At 36.9% G+C, this 12348-nt stretch overlaps 1 long non-coding RNA gene across 1 annotated transcript; it reads right to left on the bottom strand.

The window, feature by feature from the left end:
* Nucleotides 1–5552: 5552 nt before the first annotated feature.
* LOC137596037 (uncharacterized) lies at nt 5553–6372 on the bottom strand. The gene is made up of 4 exons (XR_011035504.1): nt 6284–6372; nt 5931–6006; nt 5814–5839; nt 5553–5651 (listed from the first exon to the last, which is right to left on the bottom strand). It is a non-coding gene; the product is annotated as an uncharacterized lncRNA (long non-coding RNA).
* Between the last annotated feature and the right edge of the window lie 5976 nt (nt 6373–12348).

The following is a 12348-nucleotide window of genomic DNA, read 5'->3' on the forward strand; positions in this document are numbered from 1 at the left end:
TCAGTCAGTGCCTGAGTGTCTCTTCAGAAAACCTGTGCCTTGTTGTTTGGCTCTGATAGCCTCATATCTCCTGTGGAAAGAGAAGGTAACTTAAACAGCACCTAAAAAAATGAACAGGCCTTTTGTTAATGTCCACATCTTTTAATAGAAATGCAGATAAATTGTGTATATTTTCAGTACACAATAAATCTATATCTAAATATCTGTAGAAGTGTTTTCTAAAATTCTTAATCAAAACACACACACAAACGCACAGACACACACTGTAGTTGAATATATTTAAATGAACTCAGCAGGTATACAGTATATACGTAGTTGTCAAAAGGCAGGAACTTCCAACTTACACAACATGAATTACAGCCCTAGGACTGAATGGCCTCAGTGAATGCTGAGTGCTGTAATGTCTCCATGAGGACTTTAACTGTGCTTCTAATAAAGCCTGAGAGAAGAAAGGCTGAAAAATGTCCTCTCTGTGGTCTTTAAAATGTTTAATGTGCCATGAAATTATAAATTTTAAAGCTAAAGATGTACAATTTTCTCAGGAGATGATGCAGAAATTCACTCTCTGTTCCAGCCTGGCAACAAATTTCATAAAGTGTGGTCTCCATGCCACGATGATGAGGGTATACGCACACTTCACCCACATCTACAGCACTTGGCTGCTATCTGGGTCTTAAGGGTGCATAACATGGCAGCCATTATCGTATTAGCAGCAGCAGAGGGCCGAAGGCCAATTGAAGGGGGGGGGAAATGGAGAGAAGACGGAAGGAGGTGAAGCAGCAGGTGGCTAAAAAGAGGTAAAGAAAACAAGATTAAATAAAAGGGGCAGCTGAGGTTAAAGCAAGGCAAAGATGTCACCTTTATACGTAAAAATGTGTGTGCAGATTTTTTTTTAAACACTTGTAAACCCATCAAAAATAGGTGATGACTGCTGTCCCATTACGGATGGGGTGAGTTTTCCTTATTCTTTTCACTTTATCTTTTGTGTTCATATCAAAAAGGTGCAGACAAGCATGGGAGCCCCTTGTGGAAAGCTTCACCGAGGCCATGGATAATGTGATGGTGGTTGCTTTTATTAAATATCTCTTACTAATGCCTCTCTTTCAAAGTCGATGCCAAATGACTGATGTCCTTGAATGGGAAACTATTTACGGTCCAATTTCTGGAATGTCTGTTCATAGCATCACTCTGGAAAAAGGGCTGAAAATTAGCATGCCCACCTGGGTGTCATTTGTCATTTGCTGTCATCTCCAGCTCCAATCAGCTGGAGCCGATAAAGACCCGTGGCCACGGCAGTCATTTGGTGCAGGAGTGGATGCCGATTGTGCCCTTTCCCACTGACAACAAACGCCAGATGTTAGTGGGCGTGATGCGATTTTTAGGCCAGTAAAGACAGGGGAGATATGAGGACTCACACACAGCTAAATAAAGGATAAAAGTTTGTGAAAGAGGACACCGATGGCAGGAAGATGATACACATGTACCTCTACAATAAAATGATTCTCCAAAAATAACTCTGTGGGAATATCGCTGCTGCTGCAACGGGTATTTGTTGTAAATCTCCTTCAGATGCTTTTTTTCTGTTTGAGTTTCAAAATATAAGCATGATTTAACCTAAATCTACAAATCCCAACTCCAGTCAATCCACTTTCAGGTGCTAAAATAACTGCCTTTCCCCAGTGCTTCATTAAAACAGGTCAATTTTCATTATGAGTGAATGAACCAAGTAGCGTTCTCTATCCAATAAGAGCTTAGTGGAGGCATAAAGATGGGTTTATGCAAACCTCTCTTCAACTTGTTACTGCTTAAATCCCCTTCCTTCCTTCCCCAACTTCCATTCCTCACTCTCCCCTCTCTCTGTATTCAGTCACCCTGTCTGAGCTCCTTTCACAAGGTCTCTATTGAAGCCAGGGAAAAAGGCTCAGTGGCAGCAGCTGGCCACTCTTTTCTCCTGGGCAGGTATAGAGGGGCTGGGAGCTCTCTGCATGAGCGAGCCCCACTCCTCTAGCTCCATTCAGCCCTGCCTTTGCCTCTTCTATTCACCGAGGCCCTACTTTGTCAGGAGCAAGGGAGCACAGAGAAAAGGGAGGGATCACCCTTTTCTCTCTTTGTACTCCACATAGCTATACAAGCGTTCCCAAAGCCTCCGCTAATGAGTTGGCCTCCGCAATGTTGTGAGCGGAAAGAAAAGCAGGTTTTTGAAAGAGAAAAGTTTTGATTAATACGGGTTCATTCCGTTCGCTATTGTGTTCTATAAGTCTTATGGGTGTTTTTTTGCTTTTATAAGAATGCTTGTGTTGTGGACGTCTGCTTTAGTATATTTCTAATGGGAGATTAAATTTTCATGGAATGCTGTTTGATTGGATCAGAGTGATTTGTCTGTTTTAGCTGAAACAGTAAAAGCTATTGGAAAAAAAATGTCTGCATGAATATCTTTTACACACACACACACACACACACACACACACCCACACACACACACACACACACACACACACTGCAGCATCATTTAACACACCATCTAACTTACATTTCTTTACAGTTGATAACACTCTGAAGATAACGTAATGATACTGAACGAATCGCTCGTACAGTGCACACCGACGGAGCCCACATGGTCTGCTGTGCAGTAAATGGATATCCAGTTACTTCAAATAAATTGAATTTTCCACCCCTGGCCTGTGGTGCCATTTAATGTGTTTGAGAACCTAATTGAATTAGGCTGGCGGACCGCTCTGCTAATGAAACCATTCAGTGGACGTCAAAACACCGAGTGTGTGTTCAGCGAACCATGAAACGTGACAGGTCAAAGGTAGGTCTACTGACTCTGTGTTACATGGATTTAAATAAAATACTTACAGTTAAATGGGAGAAGCTGAGGTTAGAAATGGCTTTTTCATTGGATGGTTTTAGATGTGCATCATTGAGTAGAGACAAGGTGCTGGATGCAATCATTCTTACTGCGATAACTATTTTCTTTACAAGAACAAACGCTTGTGTTTAAACCCTTTTCAGCCACTGACAGGAAAACAGAAGCAGGAGACAAAGAGAGAATCAGATGACTTCTTGGTACACACACATTCACACTAAAAACACTGAAACAAAGAGTGCTGGCAGACAAAAAAGCTTTTTTGGCCACCACAGCCGTGCAGCAAAGAAGTCACCTCTGACAGGGTGAAACCAGTACATTCCTCCCCTTTCCCTGAACAAAACCCGTTCCAGGCCATTGCTTCTTTTATGAAATATTCTATTGACAAGGCCTATTAAAACAACCAAAGCAAAATACACAAGAGAGTCACCCTTCCCAACCCTGTCTGTCAAAGAACCAGTAAACCAACAAACTATCACGTCAACTTTGTTTTCTCAGGGTGAGGAAGTGAGAAATGTTGACAAAAGTAAACACCTGACGTGGAAACGGACTGCCATATTTGATGTGCGTTCAACAATGCATACTTTCATTGGGGCTGACATAGTGGTTTGATGTGTGAGCATAACTGACTGGTTGAGCACCTCGGACCACGCCTCCCACGTGATGGAACAGGTTGGGGAGTCGCTGTGGTTTGTCGGGCAGCCAAGCTGCAAGCCTCGCCTCCTGACGGGATCCTGATTTCTCATTGGACAGACACTGATGAGAAATTTAAACTTTAGAAGGCCAAATTAATAATTAATTTGACAATTTAGCAGCAATCAATGTTATTTGCTGCATTAAATTTGTTGCTGTTCAAGCTGAAATTGTCCCTCATCCATGTTTCATCTAGATGAAGAAGCCAAGATAGGAAACTAAGATCTTTTCATTTATATTAATGGGAAAAATAATCAGGATTCTTTTATTGATGTTGACAACTTATAGTCATAAAATGTTACATCATGTAAGATGGAGATATTTAAGGCAAAGTTGGATAGATTGTTAGAGAATGACAGGAGGAGAGGCCTCCAGCCAATGTGACCCGATATCGCCCACTGCCAAGAGCAAGACCATCCCTCTAGCTGCTGCCCACGAGGCTCCGCTAACTAATTACTAGAGCTCCATTCACTTTACATAATGATCTTCTGTCTTTTTCCCTCTCTACCAACAAAGAACCAGAACTGACAATAGTAAGATCACGTTCTAACTTGACTCTCGCTAGAAACTTTCGAACCAAGAAGAGTGAGAGCTTATTGGGGAAAAGGAACAAGTCAAGTGGTTCCAGACTAATAAAGTGCAGAAATATTTACATTGGATCACTGATGAGGGAAGGAGTCGAAAAATGGATGTAAACAGTTTAATATTAATTTATGTGTAACACGTTTGAGCAAACCATGAGGAAAAAATTCCCAGAATTAAAAAAAAATAATAATAATTTGGTGAACAAATATGTTTATGGAGAGGACAAATATATTTGGAACTTAACTATAATATTTGGGAAGTTAATTTTAAATACTGTTTATTTGCATGCTTGTGATTTTTTTTAGCAGGCAGATTGGCTCAGAGCACACAGGAAAAATCATGTATAGGGCAGAAGGCCAAGATGGCAGCCAGACAGGAAAGAGTTAATGCCTAAACAGTGCAGAGGAAAGTCAGTCTGCATCATGAGCAAAGAACAAGTTAAACAAAGTATTCATACCAAATAATTAATTAAGTTGTCAACTTTCTACAATAAAAGACTGTAAGTGTTGCATAAGACAAAGAAAACCTACCAATTGGTCAACTGGCACCAGACTAGTATGGTCATGAACTCCCAGGTCCAATGAAATGCACCAAGGTATACGTAAATGTGAGGATAAGTTAATAAAAAACAAACAAACGTAATTGCATTACAAATATAATGCAGTGTCTTGTAATGCAGCACAAGGGAAATATTCTGAGCGTTAGACAATTATAGCACTGATGTGTCAGTTACTTTTTATGTTTATCATTCACCATTTTAACAGGAGGGTGTGCTCCTTTGACTCTCCCTTGTACATCTCAAGCAGAACAGAACTTTGTGGCAACAAGCATGCAGATCTAAACAATCTGAACTAAAAAAAAAAACGTAAATGTCATCAACATGGATTTAATTATTTAAATAGCTCAAGAATAAGCACTGAAACCTCAGACTATCGGATGTTTTCAAGTTTTTGAACCACAAAGCATTTTTGTAATTTTAACATAATGCACTCAAATATCTTTGGATGAATGTTCGTGTAAGTCCACATAAATGAAACCTCATCAAAGAGAATAAATTCAAAGCTGAGAGAAAGAATCATCATGTTTGTCATCATTTTTTGTCTTTATGTTTACTGTTTCAGTGACAATTCATTGAAATGTTTATTTGAGAATTCATGCAATAAAGTCGTGAAATCCACATTCTGAGATCGAATTTCCTTCTTTTTCTTCTTCAGCATTTCAAGAACAATATTGTCTTTCCTGAAGACCTGTGAGGAAAGAATTGAGTATTTTCTTCAGAGCTGGTTTGGGGACTGGATGATACAGGCAGAAAATCTACATATATGTAAACGTGTAGGTAAGTTTGGCTGAATGAAGTTTGATATTTGTTCATGGTGTAATGAACTTAAAACAGGTTTCTTAACTGGGAATCCTTCTGCAGCTCACAGGTATTTTTATAGGTGACTCAATTGGTCCCACACACAGGATCATAGATATTGGGACAGTCAGTAATCCCATGTTCAGACTTAAGACAGATTTTTAGAAAAAATGTTTCAGTTATATACATAATATGAGAAACAATTATGTAGATATAAAGTGTCAAACATAAATGTTCTGCATCTCTTATGGAGCAAAATTCTGTCTGATATGAAAACAACATAAAACATAGTTTAAATTATTACTTTACCAAACGAGGAATGACTCTTATTTCATCTAATGAAAGACATAAAGTTCATAATTAGGCTTCTGGTTGAAGTGTCCGTCTCATACATCCAGTACACTGCATTAAATGAGTGATTCTTACATGAAAGAGAGATCATAATGAGGACCAACAGCAGAGTGTGTTTTACAGACATTGTGTTCAGCTGCAACAGCAGAACCTTAGAGTCAGTAGAGATTCTTTGTTACATGGGAAATTCATCTATCCTTCAACATACGTTCACTAGAGAACACATTCACTGTCTGTAAATGTGATACAAGATCTTGTTTTAAAATCAGAACTAATTTAAACAAATTTATGTTACAATACAAAATAAGAAATGTACCGTTTGTTACAGCTGCAGGAAGTTAGGCTGAAATGAATTAAATGTGTCAGCTTATGATGTTGAGCATTATGCCACTTAACAAATAGTACAAAAATACATGAAACAGTCTCACCATTAGACGAGACGTCCAGCAGGTTGTTATCACAAGAAGGTTATGGAGAAAGTACAGGTGCAGCTGAATATTCACTTATACTTCCAACCCATTAGTTGTTTCACCACTTGTACTGCTGGCCCAGCAAGCATTACCAGAGAACTGACTGAATAAACAGAACACAGAAAAATTTTGCACATTGATATGAAAATTCAAATATAGTCTAATCTAAACTAATCAAACTGGTAAGTCTGTTATTAAGTCAAGTTCATTTTTGTTTGTATATTGGCTTATTTAAAGGCATTTTCCATGGTAGAGCAGGGAAACACCTGTGATTACACAAACATTTGTATCACATGAGCAAACAATTTCAGGACAGGAATGGAAAAAGTTTCCCTTAACAATAAGAAACCTTGAGTGGAAGACTCATCATAAGCGGTCAGCTGCCTTGACCAGTTAACTGGAAAGAGAGAGAGAGAGACAGAGAGAGAGAGACAGAGAGAGGGATGGACATTGAGACAATGACAGACATTATAAGCCTTATAATGTCCTTATAAATTGAGGTCATTGTGACCTTCACAGCTGTCTCTGTGCTATAGTGAACTCTGAATCCTGACTGGAAAACCTCAAATAAATTGCTGTCTGGTTAAAAACTCACATATATGACTGGCAACCGCTCTCTCTAAAATCTTGGACATGATGAGACAGTTTGAAAGTTTCCACTGAATGAACATGCCGATTGGTGTTCAGTAGTATCAAGGCTTCTGAAAACAGCCTGTCAGAATAAACAATGACGCTCACATCAATTCTATTTTAGTATAACCTAATACATGAAAGGGATGTGTGGGTTTGTTGTGCATGTATTGTCGTTCATGGTCATTTGTCAATGACAAAATGATTGAAATAAATGCATGATGACATTTTTCTCTCTTTCCAGAATGTTTTGCATTTACCAATCATTATGTAAAATGAATGGAGCTCTAGTAATTAAATGAATCAGTATTAGCATTCTGTAAAATTTCAAAGCTGTGGGTAAAAAATTCATCCTCCACTTCAGGATAAACTCTGACGTGACATATAGTGATTAATATATGATCAGACAGCTGATCCACATGGACTAATGTTATCATTAATATCATTATACAGCAGTGAGACAGAAATATTCTGAGCCTTAGATGACAAAATCATAGATATGTTAAGATACGTAGATACAGTATATACTTTATTAATATATACTTTGTTATATACTTTGTAAATTATATTTCTTGTTTATCATCCACCATTTTGACAGAATGATTGATCTCAAGATTGATCTCAATCTGATCTTGACATCTCAAAATCAGATTAAATTGCACTCAGGTGTCGTTTAAGACACTATAGGAACGTGTTTTAAATGTAGGAAACATGTATTTTATTATATGGATAATTTGACAAATATCATGTCATAAAATCATGTCAAAACATTCTCGTAATAATAACTACACGTGCTCTAATATCTATCCAGTAGATAAATTTTTTTGTAAATGTCATTCAACATTAATGAAATCTCATCAGATAAATTAAATTCAAAGCTGAGACAAAGAAGTCATCATGTTAGTAATATTTTATTTCAACTTTAGTAACTATTCATTGAAATGTTGAAGTTTATATCAGCATTAACACAACAAAGCTGTGTAACACACATCCTGGGGTCGATTTCTTCTTCCTCAGCATCTTCCTGGATTTTTTACCTCGATAGTCTTTCCACTATGCCTGTGAGAAAAGAATTGAGTATTTTCTTCAGATCTGGTCAAAGGACTGGATGATACAGGCAGAAGATCTGCATGTTACTTAACTATAGAAACTTGGAAATGTTGAATAAAATAGTGTTTATTCATTCATTCATTCATTTTCACAATCACTTCATCCGCTGTCGCGGGGAGCTGGAGCCTATCCTAGCTGACTGAAGGCATGATGCAGGGAAACTCAGGGTGTGACGCCAGTGCACCCAGGAAATAATCTTTAACCTCTATGGGCGGCAGTGGCTCAGCGGTAGAGCACCTGCTCCAATGTTCCAAAGATCGGCGGTTCGATTCCCACTCCCGCCCAATCTCCTCGGAGTGTGAGCTGACAGCTGGAGGTGCACCATGTAGGAGCTGCCTGCTACTCTACCTCCCATTGCAGCATACAGGCCCCCTTGTACACAACATGTATATATACAGAATGCATGTGTGACTAACACTAGAGTGTGCTCCTAATTTCCCCGGGGGGATCAGTACAGTATGTACAGTATTTTCAACACTATAAGGCGCACTGGGTTATAAGGCGCACCTTCAACGAATGGCCTATTCTAAAACTTTTTCCATATATAAGAAAATTGAAGGCTTTTAGGTGTGCCTTATAGTGCGGAAAATACTGTATACGAAATAAAAATGAAATAAATAACAAAAAATGTTTTAGTGGAGTTCAAACATTGAAGTAGGTTTCTTTACCTGGCAGCCATCTCTAGCTCACAGTGATTCACGTAGGTGACTCCATCGGTACCACAGACAAAAGCAAGGAGTTTTGGACAAACCCCAGAAAAGGAACGTCTGCCCTGAAAAAATATATTGATCAAGATATTTTAATTAAACCAACAACATAAAGAAACAACTTAGAAATAATGAATTTTTTTTTGCATCTTTGGTTGTAAAATTCTCTCCAATATTAATAAAACATGTGGAAGAGAAATTATATTACTATAATATTATTGTTTTACCCTTCTAAGGAACCCTCCTTGTTCATCTATTGAGAAACATGAGATTCATAATTAGTTTCCTTGTTGAAATGTTCATCTCATACATCAAAGTATTCTACATTAAATGAATTATGCTTACATGAAAGGGAGATCATGATGAGGACCAACAGCAGAGTGTATTTTACAGACATTGTGTTCCGCTGCAACAAGATAACCTTTATGTCAGTAGAGATTCTTTGTTACATGGGAAATTCATTTCTCCCTTAACATATGTTCACTGGAGAACACATTCACTGTGTGTAGACATGATACAATACTTTGTTTTAAAATCTGAAATAATTTAAACAAATTTACGTTACAATACAAAATAAGGAATGGGCCATCTGTTATAGCTGCACAAAGTGAAGCTGAAATATTAGACATCAGTTATTAAGTGGATACATAGCATCCAAATTGATACACATAACATTAAGTATTAAATGCTTAGATTAAATTGATTAAATGTAGTTTATACAACCTGCAAAATAATTTTAAAAAATACACAAAACACTCTTACCATCAGATAGGACGTCTTGCAAGTTGGTATCACAAGAAGATTGAAGAAAACGTACAGATGTAACTGACCTTTTATTCATTTTTCCATCCTATTAAGTATTCCACCTCCTGTATTGATGGATCAGCAGGAGCAATACCAGAGTATTCCAACTCAAACAAACAACAGGGGAAAAAGCCATTATTTGTACTGACACACCTTCTTTAACTTGAAGGTGTACACTGAATTCTAAACTCTTCAAACTGGTGGAACTACAGAGTTTAATCTCTTTAGCTGTTCAACCTTTAAAGTTTCCAATCAAGTAACTAAGCTCTGGGTTCATTCTCCAAATCATTCATTCTCCAGTTAAGGATAAAGCTTGATGTGACATACAGTGATTAATATACAATCAGACATTTGATCAATGTGGACTAATATTATTATTAATATCAATTCACAGAAGTAATACAGAAGGATTCTGATCCACAGATGATAAAAACATTGATATGTTAATTACTTGTTTGTTATCCAACCAACGTTTTGACAGGAGGGTGTGGCCTGTGTGACCCATTGACATTAAACTGAACTTCTGTGTAGTTTAAGAAACTACAAGAACATGTTGTAAATGTCATAAATATATGTTGGTAATTTAAATAACTGACAAAAAAAAAACATCTGACAAAAGATCATGTTTTCTCGTCAAGTTTTATTGCTTCAAAACATTCTTGTGATTTTAACATTGGTCATGTAAAGTGTCAGACTCCACATTGATGAAAACTCATCCAAGAGAGTAAATTCAAAGATGAAAGAAAGAATTTTGTCACTTTGGTAACAATTCATCAAAATGTTAAAGTGTAATCATAATTCACACAGCAAAGTTATGAAGTTTGAAGTGGATTTTTCAGCATATTCATTCTTTCAATGCCCTGATCTTCTTTCCAGATGACGTGCGAGGAGAGAATTGACCAGTTTCATCAGATCTGGTCAGAGGATTGGATGATACAGACAGAAAATCTACATGTTCGTAAACCTGTAGGAAAGTTTGACTAATGTAAGATCTGACAATTATTAAAGATGTAATTGAGTTCAAACATAGATACAGGTTTCTTTACTTGTCAGCCTTCTTTCGCTCACAGTCATTCAAGTAAGTGACTCCATTGGTTCCACGGACAGGTTCATAGATATTAAGACAGCCAACAGCGGATTTAGATAAAGCTAAAAATAATGTTTTTGAAAAATGTGTTTTTCATGCACTTAATATAAAAAAACAACCATGTGGAGATAGAGTGTCAAATATACATTTTCTGCACCTCTTGGGGAGAAATATTTTATCAAATATTAACAAAACATAAAACAAAGTTCAAGTTATTACTTTACCCATCCAGAACGCGCTGCTTGATCATCTAATACAAAATATGAGATTCATAAGTAGTTTCTTTGTTGAAGTGTCCGTCTCATACATCCAGTATACTGCATTAAATGAGTCATTCTTACATGAAAGGGAGATCATAATGAGGACCAACAGCAGAGTGTGTTTTACAGACATTGTGTTCAGCTGCAACAACAGAACCATCAAGTCAGTAGAGATTCTTTATTACATTGGAAATTCATCTCTCCCTCAACATATGTTTACACATTCACTGTCTGTAGATATGATACAAGAGCTTGTTTTTAAATTAGAAATTACATTAGTTTATTTTCATACACAAAATAAAAATTGTACAGTTTGTTACAGCTGCAGGACAGGAGGGTGAAATGTTACACTTTAGCTATTAAGGAGCTTTGTGAAGACATTCTGAGGTTAATTTGATGAAATGTAGTTTCATTATAAAAGTGAAAAATATAGACAAAACAATCTTATCATCGGATAGGACGTCCCACAGGTTGGTATCACAAGAAGGGTGAAGAAAAAGTACTGATATAACTGACTATTTACTCATTGTTTCATCCTATTAAATATTCTACCTCCTGTATTGATGAAACAGCGGGAACAATACCAGAGTATTCCAAGTCAAACTAACATGTTAAACAGCCATTGTTTGTACTGACACACCTTCATTAACTTGAAGGTGTACACTGAATTCTAAACTCTTCAAACCGGTGGAACTACAGAGTTTAAGCTGTGAGCTGCATCCCTGCTGAGGTTCAGTGCTGTCAGGGCTTCTCTGTAGAGATGGAAAAACAGTCTGTAAGAATAAACCACAACACTCCGATGAATGACATTTGTGGTCAAACCTAATAGATGAAATTTCTGTTGCTGTGGTTATAAAGTTAAAGCATGAGTAAAAAACAAAATGATTTAAATAAGTATATGGAACTACGCTGATTTCAATATTCTGTTTTCTCAGACTGGTTTGCATTTACCAGTGTTTATCTTAAGTACATCAAGATCTGGTAATTAAATAAATCAGTATCATCATCCTTTAAAGTTTTTAAAGCCCTGGGTAATTCATTCTCCACTTCAGAATAAAGGTTGATGTGACATACAGTGATTAATATACGATTAGACGTGTGATCAATTTGGACTACTAATATTATTATTATCAATACACAGAAGTAACACATCAATATTTTGATGATGAAAACATTCATATGTTAATGACTTTTTCTTGTTTGTCATCTACTATTTTGACAGGAGGGTGTGACCTGTTGACACTCGCTTGTACATCTCCAGAAGAACAAAAGTCTGGCTTCTTTAAGCTCTTCTTTAGTGCTTCTAAATATTCTTGTAATAATAACCAAATACTGAATAATTAAAGCATACTGAAATATCTGTCCATGGGATGAATGTTCATGTAAATGTTGTCATTCCACAATAAGGGAACCTCATCAAAGAGA

Source organism: Antennarius striatus, chromosome 5 (assembly GCF_040054535.1).
Source record: "Antennarius striatus isolate MH-2024 chromosome 5, ASM4005453v1, whole genome shotgun sequence".
NCBI classification, from domain to species: Eukaryota; Metazoa; Chordata; class Actinopteri; order Lophiiformes; family Antennariidae; genus Antennarius; species Antennarius striatus.